At 40.1% G+C, this 13,888-nt stretch overlaps 1 long non-coding RNA gene across 1 annotated transcript in view; it reads right to left on the bottom strand.

Annotated features, from left to right (window-relative positions):
• LOC127390601 (uncharacterized) overlaps positions 1–5,460 on the bottom strand; it is a 115,118-nt gene extending 109,658 nt beyond the window's left edge. Inside the window, exon 1 of the long non-coding RNA XR_007890900.1 lies at positions 5,289–5,460. This is a non-coding gene — a long non-coding RNA (uncharacterized LOC127390601). The remainder of the gene's footprint in view (positions 1–5,288) is intronic.
• Positions 5,461–13,888: the final 8,428 nt, after the last annotated feature.

The following is a 13,888-nucleotide window of genomic DNA, read 5'->3' as shown; positions in this document are numbered from 1 at the left end:
TTGCAAGCAATCACCAGGAAAACCCATCAGTCAGTTTTGGACAATGTTTTCCATTGACTCAGGCTGTCCTGCTCCATAAATGATGTTAAACTGCTTCTTCCAGTTGGTGTGAAAGCTGGGTGGACACTTTGCCCATTAGCCCTGCAACTGTGGCTACATCAGAGGCATGCTTCATGGAAGCCATTAATATCTTTTAAACTAAGTATTTTTTTTTTTCCTACTGATATTTTCTTTAATGCTTTTAAGCTCTAAAACTAACTTCCTTCCTTCCTTCTTCCTTCAGTACATATTAGCCTTTCCCAGCCTGATCTTCAGCTGGAATAAATTTGGCCTCCCAACCCTGAGTTAGTAAATGATGTGAACATGTGCATTCAGTTAAGCAGGCTATTCACATGCTTAGTGCTCCCAGATGAATGCTTGGTGTGTGCAGGCTTTCAGCTGCAATTCGGAGGACATGGCCAAGTTCAACCTGTTCACCAATATACCTGTGAAACAACACATGCCCCAAACAAGTTTTCTGAAATAGGAAATGCCCGGCTTCCCAGGCACTTGTTCAATTACCACCTGATATTGTGGAACATAAACATCACTGAATAACATTCTTTCAAGCACAGAACACAAACGTCTGAGTAAGTAGAGCATAAATATAGTTCGCCTCAGGCAAGAGATAAATTACATTAACAAAAGTGTGGTAGTGTTCTTTAATTAGTTTGATTCAGCATGACAGAAGACAGTATTGTTCAGAAAAACTCCATTACCTGAGGTAAGGGATTGTTGCTGTAGATCCCAATCTCCGGGGTTTTGGTTTGCTTTGGCTTTTTTGGTGGCTTTTTTGGTGGTGGTGGGGTTTTTTTAACAGGTTCATTAATTGCTAGAGTAGTGCTTTGAAGAGGATTTCACAGAACAGGCAAACATAGGGTCATTAGCAGAGGCTGATGTTACTACACTTGTAAATTGGTGTCTAGGACCCATTTAATTTCCCTCTCATACCAGGAGAACTGTGCTCCTCTACAAATGGATCCTACAGATCTTCGTCTTTGGTGGGGTCTCAATAGCTGCACCCTCCATCTCACCAACTTCAAAGAATCACAGAATCATTCTGGTTGGAAAACACCTTTAAGATCATCAAGTCAAACCATAACCTAACTCTACTAATAATTAACCTAACTCTACCAAATCCAATGCTTAAACTGTGTTCCTAAGCACCACATCTATATGTCCCTTAAACACTTCCATGGATGGAGATATAAACATCTCCCTGGGACATCTTCCAGGTCCATGGGGAGACATCCAGACTGCGGCCAGCTGCCCACAGTCCATCTTTTACAAGTCCATTTCTAATATACATAGAGAGAAAATTAGAAAATAGTTTGATTATCTGTCAAGGTAACTCAGAACCTTCCAAAGACTGCCAAGTCACCATGCCAATACTCCATAAGACACAAACATAAGACATGGCTCCCATGTTCCCTGCTGTATGTTACTTATTTATTTCCTAGATTTTCTGTGCCATTACACTCAGCAAGACCTGCTGTGCTGCTCATGTTTTGCAAATGCTTGAAGCTGTGACGTGTCACATCTGGAGGATCTATTTAACAGTGGCCTCGTGGTGCCAGGCCTGGCTGCAGAGGCTTTGCTTAGGCTCTGAACCTGTTTGTTTGGATCAGGTCCTTGCACCATGCTTCCCACTGCAGCCCTGGCCTTTGAAAATCTATGTACAGGTTCCTAATTCACTGATGCACTTGAATACATTCCATAATGTACCTTTAGGTATCCAAATATTTCTGTCTGACTACTAGGGTAAGATACCATTTCTGTCTGACTACTAGGGTAAGATACCTGCCTTCAGAAATCGGTGCAAATTCTTCCTTTGATTTTTCTGAAAATAATTATTAAATTTTTTTGGCTGAACTCACCAGCTGGTTTTCTATTAACAGATAAGAAGGTATAATTGTGGGTAAAATTTAAGAATAATCAGTGCCTGGTCCCAGAACAGCTTGTGTCCTCAGACAGGAGAGAGTCAGAATACAGACAGCTTGCTGTCTCCAAACCCTAGTTCTTTAAGTCAGCTCCACTAAAGTGGATAAAGTGGTCTTTCCTGCCCATTGATTGCACAAATCCAATCTGTTTTCTCTACATGACAGTTACACGAGACAAACCTGATTAAATATTTCTGTTTTGATCAAGAAGCATCTCACAGGCAATCCTGTGACTGCAAACCAAATCCCTCCCCAGAGCTCAGCCACACGCCCTGCCTGACGGGCTGTGCTTAGCTACGCTTCTTCCAGAGCTGTGAAACAACGTGCTTTGACACCAATGCACAATGTCTTTTGATCTTTAGGAACAGAGACATATTCACCTTCACACTCTTCTCCTTGAGATTCAGCAAAGATTACTTACAATGGAAGGATACTCAAGGCTTTCACATCTTTCCTGAAGCACGTACTGAACAAGTGTTCATCCTCTCTTGTGCATCTCTCCTTCATGCCTTCCAGTTATAATGCTGACCGAGAGCTTCATTAACACCCACACAGCCAGATGTCAAGGCTCCATGTGCTGTCTATTTATCAAGCAGCACCAAAGACTGTACTAACAAGTCTGGTGATACTGAATTTGATTTACATTTTAACTGCAACCTGTTCCCTACAGGAATGCTCTGTTACAGGTCTTTTCATGGTGTGGGACCAATAACTGATCGAACACATTTCTTGAAGCTATGCCAATGGCTGTTTTTTGTTGTTTGTCACTGCTCAGTAGCAGAGATTATGGCCTTGATGTTGCTTTCAGTTAAACAACTGTGGATTAACTCCTGTGAAACCAGTGCAGTTACCCCAGCATTACATTTGAAATCAGACTCAGCATTAGCATAGCTGAATAATTACCACCAAGCAAAACACACAGGCTTGTGTGTTGACCCTCTTGGACTGGGACAACTTGAAATACTGTTCCCACCGATGCCAACTGACATCATTGCACTTCATCTGGTCCAGAGCCTGGTAGCTCAAAGGTAACCAGAAGCACAGTGGACTTCCCAGGGTGATCGCAAATATCAGAATACATTCTTGTTTCTGCCAGTCCACCTCTGTGACATGCTCAGCCCACCACTGAGCTGCCCCTGACCAAAGGGTCTGACAAATCTGACATTCTTCAGCTCAAATGACTTTTCTCGTCCTTCAGCTCTTCTTATAATATCATGACCTCTTTCCATCTCACTGCAGAACATCCAGAATGCTCCCTGACACAGTTATTAGGTGGATTTGAAAGAAAATTTTCCCTGAGAATATTCACCTTTGAAAAAGTTCCTACTGGAAAATTTTAGAGCTCCCAATGGAACCAGGGACAGCAGGAGGAAAGCAGATTTAATGTTTGCTTAAAGTGTTAAATAAGCTTTTGATTCTAAGCTAAGTGATGCATTTTCTCAGTGGGGAAGCAATTTAAATTATTTCTTTTTATTTTAAAAAGATGACTGTTTACCTTTCAAAATATCTCATTTTAATTGTTGGGGTTTTTTACATCTTTAGGCATAACAAAAGATAACAGCCCCCAAAACCCTATTTAAAAATGGACAAAAAAAACCCAGACCACAACCCTCACTTGATTCCTTTTAAGATGTCAATACTTATGATTTGTACTGAAAGACCAACAAATAAAGGCACTTTCTGCCTCTCCCTTGCTACTCTTTGAAACAATCTGTCCACCAATCCAATTGTTCCATCTGTTTCCAAAACAAAATTGCATTTTACTGCTAGGATATTCTCCATCCAAATGCTGAACAGCTTGTAGCTAAGTATTAATCCATAAAACCTGAAAACAATATCTTATTAATTCACAAAAATCAATATTCCAGTACACATTTTGGAGCCAGTTCATTACAGTTAAGCTGAAATTTATGTGATGGCCAATGGAAAACTGTCCAAAATGTATCTGTTTACCTATAATGAGACAAACTGGTTGCTAAACTTCATTCTGCCAAAAACAAGCTCTGTGACAACACCAGTTGAGGGAAAAAGTGATGTAACCCTGGTGAAGTAGTTATTTCTTCTTTAACAGATAATAAGACAGGTGTTCTTTGGTTTTCTTGCTTTTCTTCCCCTGTGGCCTGGATATTTAAGATAAAAAAACCAGAGACTAAGCAGTACCTCTTCCAATGACAATTCTTCATCAGGGCTGTCTGTCAATTCAAATATCCCTGAAAAGCATGTGGCATCAGAACAAGCTTAGTTGCATCAGTCTGGATATCCCATCACATTCTTTGAATATTGAATCCAATAAAGGCTGATTTTCCCAAATAAGTCTAGTATCTTTGAAAATAAACTGGGAGGGGGACAAAAATCCCACAACTTTCAAAGCCTGTAGCTCTTATGCTATTATGGTGGTGTTTTTACTAGTAGTTCAAATGTAACAGCCATTGATACTGATGAGAATTCTTCCAGTGGTTTCAGTACATATCTGACTTGAGCTCCTAAGAGTAAATTAAGCCTGAAATTCCCAGAAACAGAACTCTATTGTTACCCCACAAATACATGCACATATGTATATAGATATGTATGTATGCATGTATACATGCATATATGTGATAAATCATTCTATTTCATTTGCCAATAATAGAAGTTTATATATTTATGTATAATATGTTTTTTCATTGCTGACAACTAAAGTTTGATCATTTTTCACATGATGACATATAGCTCTAAAATATTCCTTTCCTTTTTCCCTAGTTCCCAGAATGAAAGTGGTTCATGAATCATGAAGGTTAAATACAAATAACTTGCACTACCACTCACAGAAGACATGTGGTTAATTGCTGTCTGCCTTTACTGTTATTTGCTGAACAGCACCATACTGGCACACCTACCACAGGCTTCTGAAGATAAACAAACACAGCATATGCTCTAATTGTTTGTGTTCTCTTTACATCACTTTTTCTTCCAAAAGAACAAGGGTAAAATCCACAGATCCTGTCTCTTATTCTCCTTTCCCTTACACTAAACATGTCAGTTCCTCTGGCTGATAACTCCAGTGTTATATCAAGTGAGAGAAGAGTGAGGCCAAACAGAAAGGCTTCAAAGTAGTTTCAGCAAATTAAGTCATCTGTTCTCCAAGACCAAGATTTCCTCTCAACCCCTTTCCCATATACAAGCTGGTTTAATGCCACCTCTGCTTCCATTGAAAATACTGAGCTGACATTCCTTCCAACACCACAGTATATGATCATATCAGACATATCCTGCACCAAAAGAAACACACAAAATGGGGGGGAAAAAAAAAAAAAAAGACTGAACACTCACCACAGAGCTACTTAGGGAGATGGTGTCATTCCATCATTGATGAAGAATTCTTTTCAGGAGAGAGGAAACTTCCTGCTGAGAAAAGCAGTCACCTGCTCCACTGTGTTGCTGCTTGCAGCTCTCCCAGGCTGCCTGGGCCCTGGCCAGCCCTCCCCTGGGTTATCTAAGAGATTGCTCATTGCTGTCAAGAAAGAAAACAAACAGGTGAGTCAGGCTTCTGGGACAAGGATCCCCAACCATGTATTTTTCTTCTGTGAGACTAAATCTGGCTATGAAGCCAAAGTCTAACCATTAAGACAAATCTTTCCTTTGAAATAAATACCGATAGTGCAAGGAATTGTCCTCTAACATGCAGCACTTTAGCCTTCCTGAAAACTGTAAATGCCTCAGTTAGCTTGGAGCCCAAGCATCTGATTATGCAAATGCAATTTGATTCACAAGATGAGATGCATTGTCAAAGGATCTCTGAGAAAGAGGATTGCACAGATTAGATACAACATGTTTCTCAGATCAAATCAATGGATTCAGACAGGAGAATTGCATAATTATTTGCTGGGATGATAGACCATCTGGGTGATGTTTCTCTTGAGTTCCCATATCACATTCTTGTTAACTTCCCCATTGCTATCCTTCACAGACATGTTTTTTTCTCTCTTTCCCATGACATTAACCAAGTTCTGCTGGAGAGCAAGTGTCTCTTCTGATTGAGTTTCATTTTCTCTCTGTAGAAACAGACTAGCAAGAACCACATTTCCCTATTCTTGGGCATGCCATGTTCCTGATACTCAGGCTGAAAAACCTAGAAGGCAACAACCTTGCCAAAACGTTCCAGTTGGCATGCAAAGGAGATAAAATGATTAACAGAAGTTATTAAGGAGCTGTAGGTGCTACTTTACAAGGAAAGACAAGAACAACAAAAATCTGTATAACCAGGCTGAATCATAATTAAATCAGGAGGTCTACAGGCTACTGAAGCATTGAAGGACAAATCTCAAAAGACCTGGAAATAAAAAAATGAAACACTGTACCTTGAGGTTCTTTACAAAGCAGAATTCCTGGTTTCTGGCCAGTACTACCCCATAGTCTAGCTAGCTTGCAAAGCTGGCATGTGTCAGTATTTCCACTGCCCAGATGGAAGAACAGAGGAGGGTACACTGCAATCAGTGTTGACCAAGGTCACCCAGCAGGCCAACAGCAGAGCCAGCAAGACATCCTAGGTCTCCAGAGTCCTGCTGTGAGCCATTCTGCCCCTTCTTACTGGCTATTTCCATTCCTGATATCCATCACTCATTACAGATGTCATTAAAATCCAAATAAATCACAGCAAACACTTATTACTAATGTGTATATATATACATATATATATATACAGGGCTGTTTTTCCTATTGATTCCTGGCAGATTCTTTCTTGAAATTTCCCAGAATGGAATGAAAACAAATACATATAAATTACATATAAATTAGCAATATATGACATGGCATGAATGAGAATATTCACGCTCTTTAATCATTCCCAGGAGCAATTTGTCATTTTTCTGTCAATCGTGTTGATAGCAAAGGAAACTGCTTTGCAATTTTAATCTCTTTTCCCTGAGCACATTTTGTTCTTTAAGTTAGCTGATACAATGCTAATGTATTGGCAACAGGGGAGGCTGGTGAGAAAGAGGGAAGTGCTATCTTTGTTTCTCTCTATTTCAGAGTGAACAAACATCCACTGGCACTTTTGAAGACATTTCACTCCTCCCCCCCTGCCTCCTCACCTCCTTAAAATATGCAAAGACATTTTTTCTATGAACCTTTCCAAGAAGGGAAAGGACAGATACTTCAAGTCAATGCTCTTGATTAATCAAAAATTTTCAACAGCCACTGGCTTCCTCTGCATGACCTTGGTGTCAGGCTCAGAACTGCACAACTGTATTCTCACAGTTTCAAAACCAGACTATGTCAAAGGCATCTACACATCTCTTGTATCTTCGTTTTCTGGCCCCTGTCAAATGAAGAATAGAAGCACAGAATAAATAAATGGTGAGCTCAAGAGTTGGTGATGAGCACCATGGGTCATGCCATCCTCCCTGCCCAACTCTGAGGAAATTTGTTGCCACTTTTGGATTTCAATTTCTCATATATTCTCATGTACTTGCACACTGCAAATCAAGCCCAGAGCTTTGGCCCAGCTTAACTTGGGATAATCAAAACCAATATGACAAATTTATGACAGAAATGACACAATGATGCAGTAACATTCCACAGGAGGAAACAAGAATGGCAGGAAAAATAAGAAAAGATATAAGAGACCAATATTTGACATTAACTGAGTAAGATATCACAAAAAAAGGAAGGCATGAGAAACTTCACCTTGTGCCTCAGAAGTCAGTACAACTCACAGCAGCTGCAGCAGATGTTGAATGGGGCAGCAAGTAAACAGCGAAACATCAATGTTTTTTGATTAATTTTGCCCAAAAAGCTAGTGTGGCCCTTCAGAGAGAAGTCTAGGTCCTGAGACCATGAGTCTGCATCCATGAGATATGGAATTAACTCTTCAGAAAGGGATATTCTATGTATCATGTCCAAAACATTTTATAAACTAGAAAGACAACTAGGTCTTGTGAATGTAGATGTTTAACCATCTCCCAAATCAGAGGCATCTAATACAAATCCATTTATATCACATTTCTTGGCTAGAATCCATTTCCTATTAATATAAAGTGTATGTTTGTGCCTATTGCTTTATCTTTTTCATGAGTCTCAGACCCAGCTGTTATCCATCTTGCCAATAGTTATTTATTACTTTGTTATTACAGACAAAGTAGGTAATGACCTATTAAATCACAAACCAACACTTATCACCAAAATCAAACTCCAACTGCTAGAAAATAATTGCTTAATTTCATATGTGGTTAGGAGTTTTACTTTTTTTTGCAGCCAAAGGTAATAGATGGTCATTGCAAACCTTTTTCCCAGGAAACTGGCAGCTGGAGTAAGTACTCTACAGCTCATGTTTAAATTGTAAACAGGAGTTGCTCTTGATACATATTCCAGGCACAGAGCTATGCCCAGGGTGGGAGACAAGGATAGCAAATATATTTTAGTTATTATCTTACAACGTGCTCTAAAAAAGTGTTGGCATTTGTTATCACTCTACTTTCTCACTTTGAACAGCTAGAGGTGGGTTGTACAGACAGGTGTCAAGACAGGTGACACGTGCAACGTTCCTCCAATCATTTCAGATTCTCCCTCAAAACCAGGCATGACTGCCCTGAATGAGGGCCAGATCCAGCATAGATACATGCACATTCTTCCACTTGCAGCAAGAGAAACAGGGAGGCAAAAAGGGGTGCCAAACCTTAGCACCATCTTTCCCAAGAAAAGCTCCTATTACCAACCAAGAGAGCCAAGTGACAGCCTGCACCATCACTTGCACACTTTTTTGTGATTGTGGATGAATTATTAATATTGGCTCTGAAACATCCACAAAATTATATAGTTGCAGAAACAAGCCCTAGCAAGGAAACAGCAAGAAAGAAACACACTAGATACTTAGATCAGGTATAAACCAACTGCATGTATTCTACATGAGATACTATATTTAACTGGTAATCAAATAACTACCCAGGAGTCTTTGCTAGCCAGAGGCTAAAACATCTTGCTGGGAAAGAGTTCAAAATCAAGGCCAAAAAGAAAAAAAAAAAAAAGTATAGTGAAGTCTGACATGCTTACATGAAAGACTTTTGTGATAAGCAACTGCAAGTCTTCTGCCAAGACCTGACTGACTGCCAAAAGCAGATGTATAAAGGTTGCAAGCAAATCAATGGCTCAGGTCTCCATCCAGAAACCTGTGGAGTTGAAAAAAAGCTGTATGCAATGTTCAGTGCGTTACCTTACCCACTCCCAAAAAGTAACCAGTGTAGCAAAAAAAAAAAAAAAAAGTTTAAGCAAAATAGGAAAACACCAGTGCAGTAGATCAAGCCATCATATAATATCTGCACCTGATACCCAGTTCCTGAAATATGATTAACACTATTTCACAGTCTCTCCTCCAGCATGGTGATTCCCAAGACAGCTGGTTGCCATCTTCCTTTTGCAACATCACCATCCTCACAGGTCAGGATACAGCCAGCAGTGAAGCCCAGTTCGAGTCGCTGCTGATGTGGCATAAGCTGCATCTCTGCTGCCTGGCAGTTCTCTTCCCACTCCACCCACGGCAGGTTCCTCCTGTCTGCAAAAACACAGGAGCCCCAGTGCTCATACACACTGAACCCCCCCTTCAGTGTCAGTTTTTTTGCTTTCCACCTTAGGGAAGCTCCTCCAAAATTTGTCTCAGCCTTCTTTTTTTCAGGCTAAAACTTTTGCATCCTAATAGCAGCAGCCATTGCCTGGCTACATTTAGGGAGACACTAGGCATGCCTGGGCATAATAAATCATGAGCTGGTACAATGGGAAATTTTTCATTATAATACGCTGCCTTTTCAAAAATAAATTTCTCAAAAAAAAAAGTTCATGTTGCAGCCCCTTTGGACCCTTAAATTTATCTTTCCTTCCCTCCACCAGAGTGTTTTGCCTGTTTTGGGATCCTCTTGCCTCTGAAAATCCAGCCTAGGAAGGGAGTCATGGGGTTTTATTTTGCTTGAGACTGCATGTGCAGCCTGTTCCTGACCATTTCTGATCCGGTTCTGCTGCTGTAGCTGCATGAGATTTGAACTCATTTCTTAGGCTCACTAAAATGGCTGAATCCTCAGCTGATCCAGGTAGGCATAGCTCTGCTTTGACTTCAGCACAAGATGTCTGATGAAAATATGTCTGATAGTGTTGGAACGCAAAGTCAGGTGTCCCTGTGTGACCCTGAATACAGTCATGCAGAAAAAAGGTTAAACAATACATTTTCCTCAAATACTTATTTCTCTTCCAAGAATTGCCCTTATAGACTATCAATAAAATGGCTGTGTCAGAAGCAGTTGATTGTACAATGGAACACCAAGACCCAGAAAGTCTCCAAGGTATTAGCAGAAAACAATGATGAGAGACCTCAGACCAAGAAAGCACATGAAACACATTAGTTACAACATGTGCAAAGTCCTGCTGACTTCTTTCTAAACAGCCCATAGGGTCTTAGATTCCAGGAAACTATTTGCTATTACGAGTTTGCTAATACTGATGTGAAATCAGGGTGCTTTGGCTGTGCAAGATCTAGCAGAAAACTTAACTGTCCTTTCTTTCCTGACCCAACCTCTTGATTTTCTTCCCCCATTATTAGGTAATTTCAAAAATGGAGATCTAGAAGAAACATGTACTGAAGGTTCCCAAAATCCTGCAGCTCAGAGGAAAGTGAAAAGGAATTATTGCTGTTTCTATTTATTTATTTGTCTTGAAATACTGCCCAGAATGTCATATGACATGATAAGAGGCAGGATCTCTGCAGAGAATAATTCACAGTCTAAATAAAAAGACCAGCCAAGTTCCTCACTGGGTGTTCATATCCAGCCAGCCACTTCTTAGATGCTATCAACTCAGATACCACTGCCAACTCATAATAAACACTTATCTTTTCCTTTGCTTTGTCCCCTCCCGCTGCTTTGCATTAAAGCCCATGGAAGAGACATAGCCTGAAGACTGGAAAGAAAGTCAGACTGGTGATGCCTTGATAGTCAAGCTTTCCAGCCACAGAGCAGAGCCATTCCTTGAGAAATCCTACATTTGCAGGACTATCCTGGCAGTTCTTTTGTCTTCCTTGGCAAGGAGTTGGAGGATACTTCTTCCCAGCCAAGGGAAGAACCCATGCTTGCCACACAGCAAAAAAGCCTTAAAAAATATAATGGCCATTTTAAATGGGCTATATGTAGAGCATTCTCTACACAAAAACAGTCTTTAGTATAAAGGAAAATACTTTTACTAGTTATGTGGATACTATTTGCAACACGTCTTAGTAAATTTTGTCCTCCCACTAAAACAGGAAAAGTGTTGTGAGCTCAACAAAGGGACTGGAGAAAGTTTACCTCCACCCTCCAAAACAATCTCCCTTTTTTGCCTGTGTTTGGCTGCAAGTTTTGTTAGGTGATTCATTAGGAAGTATTTCAATAAAAGTATTTGCTGGGACATGCTTTCTGGAAACCTCCAGGACAACACTGAGAACAGAGAGCTGAGAAGAGCTTTGCATGCCCACAGAACAGACTCAGACTGGGATAACATTTTCCAATGTACTGACACTGACGTAGGGGTGCTCAGGCTGCTTTTAGAAACTTTCTTCGGAAATCTAAAGATGAAATAAAAAAACCAACAAAACAAACAAACAAAAACCAACCACAAGAAACTTTCCCCACCCCAAAAAAAAAAACCACCCCAACAAAACAACAAGCAACACCAAACACAACAACAAAACCCACTATTTTAGCCCTCAGCTGGTCAGTGTACAGCTACACCTCTCAGTAGATCTGGCACCACCAACTAGGAGCAGTGACTCCCTTGTTGCACCCAGTCCATCCTTGTCAGCACCCTCAGTGTCCAGTTGCTTGAAGCTACCTAGTACCTACAGAATCCAACTTGCAGATCCAAGGGTACCAAATTCCCTTTAAAATACCTTTTTTCCTTTGTTGTTGTTTCGTGGTTTTTTTCCACTGAGGCAATTACAACTTGTCATAAATAAGACCTGCCACCTGTGAAAAACATTCAGTTTACTGTTTTAAAAATGCTTTATCATTGTTTCTCTCCACAGCAAAGAATTTTCTAACCACTCTGTGTGCATCCAGCCAATCAGGGGATGCAGTGGAAGGAGTTACTGATCAGGCTGCCTGTCACTGTCAGTCTGAAGGACTGGAGCTCTCAGAGTACACTCACTAAGTAAAAAGTGTAGTGCTTGCACAAGACTGGCAGATCTCTTAGGAATACATTGCAGATAAGGATGCTTAAGAATCCCATAGAAGAAAAGTATGGTATCCAACATGTTAAAGTTATGCCCTTCCCAGATCTAGCATGTGGCTCTTTGCTTTTAACTGTCATTGCAAAAAGCACAGGTACTGAGCACATGAAAAACAGAAGAGTGCCTTTGGTAATTAATGCCTAGGATAGAGTTTAGAATGAACAGCAAGGCTGAAGAAGATGACTCTTGCAGATGGTATTGCCCCCAGAAGAAGGCTGCAAGAAAGAAGTAAGTTGACTAAGAAAATCACTCTTGCTTTAAGTAACTTATTTGCAGTGTCTGAAGCAAAGCTGTAGCAAGTGTGGATATTTTCAAGATTCTGAATTTCAAGATACTGATACTACATTTTGCATAGTTTCTGTTCAGTTTTTCAAAGCAAAAGTTAAAATGCTTAGATAAATTAGCTATTAATTTTAAGCTGAATAAAACACCTGGGTTGGAGTGATGTGGAGATTTTGTTTCACAGTGAAGACAAAAGTACATGTGTTTCCCCCAAAAATCATTTTCTTATGGCTCTCCTCATGAGAGACAGTAGCATAATATTAGCATTCATTGCCTTCCAAGGAACCTCATGCCCATGCTCGTATATTCAGGTTTTAAAGCCAGGAATCCAAGCCTTGGTCTATATTTACAAATGAATGCACAAAAGCCTGTATGTGTATAACAGAAAATGACAGCTACCCTTTGCTCTGCTACCTGTGAGGAGGACAGGGGAGCTGCAGGTCCACGTAGAGGTTAGATCTACTAATATCTCTTCTGCAGGTTGTTTTGTGAATCAAGTAATTTCACCAGATCCCTTCATCATCCTCCAAATAATGGATCTTATTACATTGGCTTAGGGGTATCAAGTGGTTACATTTCCATTACATATAATAAAACAAACAAACAACAACCAACAAAAAAACAAAACAAAACCACAACAAAAAACCACACCCCAAAAAACAAAAACAAAAACAAAACCACAAACACCCACAGCAACAAAAACCCAACCAACATTCCCAGAACCTATTACAACTGCTATAGGAGGGTTTTTATTCTCCTCCACCAAAGCACTCCAAGTTCTAGTTACATTATCATTTAGAGTATCTTGCCCACACCTTTCTAAGATGGCAGAGTGATTGGAATGTTACTATGATGAATGGTTTGATGTTAGTCACCCCTATGATGCACATGATTCACAGTACTTCTGAAGGAACAGGGCATAAAAGGACAACCAATCCCATTTTTGTAAGTGTAGAAAGACAGCGGAAAGGAGATAGAGCAGTACTGAGGGGTAGGATGGGGGTGAGCATGGAGAATGAAGAGTATGAAGACACCTCATGTGACCATTTTAACACCACACAGTTCATTGCTGGGCAGCCCCACCTTCCTAGCACTGACTCAACATCAGTTTTATGGTTAAAAGGAACTAGAGTGGTCACTGGTTTCTCCACATTGCATATGACAGAATTTCACCCATTAAGTCCTTCTGAGTAACTCTGAGTGTAGTTGATCTTATTTTTAAGGAAAGGCACCAGTTTTGATTTAAAGACTTCATATGACAATGAATTTTGAGGTAAATTGTTCAAACTGCTAATTCCCTTTGCAATAAAAATATACACCCATTTCTAGACATAATACATCTATTCCTTTCTTCACTGGTTTTCCAGTAACCAGGGGAGATTATTCTACTGGTGGAATATATTTTTGA

The sequence above is a fragment of the Apus apus genome, chromosome 14, assembly GCF_020740795.1.
Source record: "Apus apus isolate bApuApu2 chromosome 14, bApuApu2.pri.cur, whole genome shotgun sequence".
In the NCBI taxonomy this organism is placed as follows: Eukaryota; Metazoa; Chordata; class Aves; order Apodiformes; family Apodidae; genus Apus; species Apus apus.
This window is presented reverse-complemented; position numbering and strand designations above follow the sequence as displayed.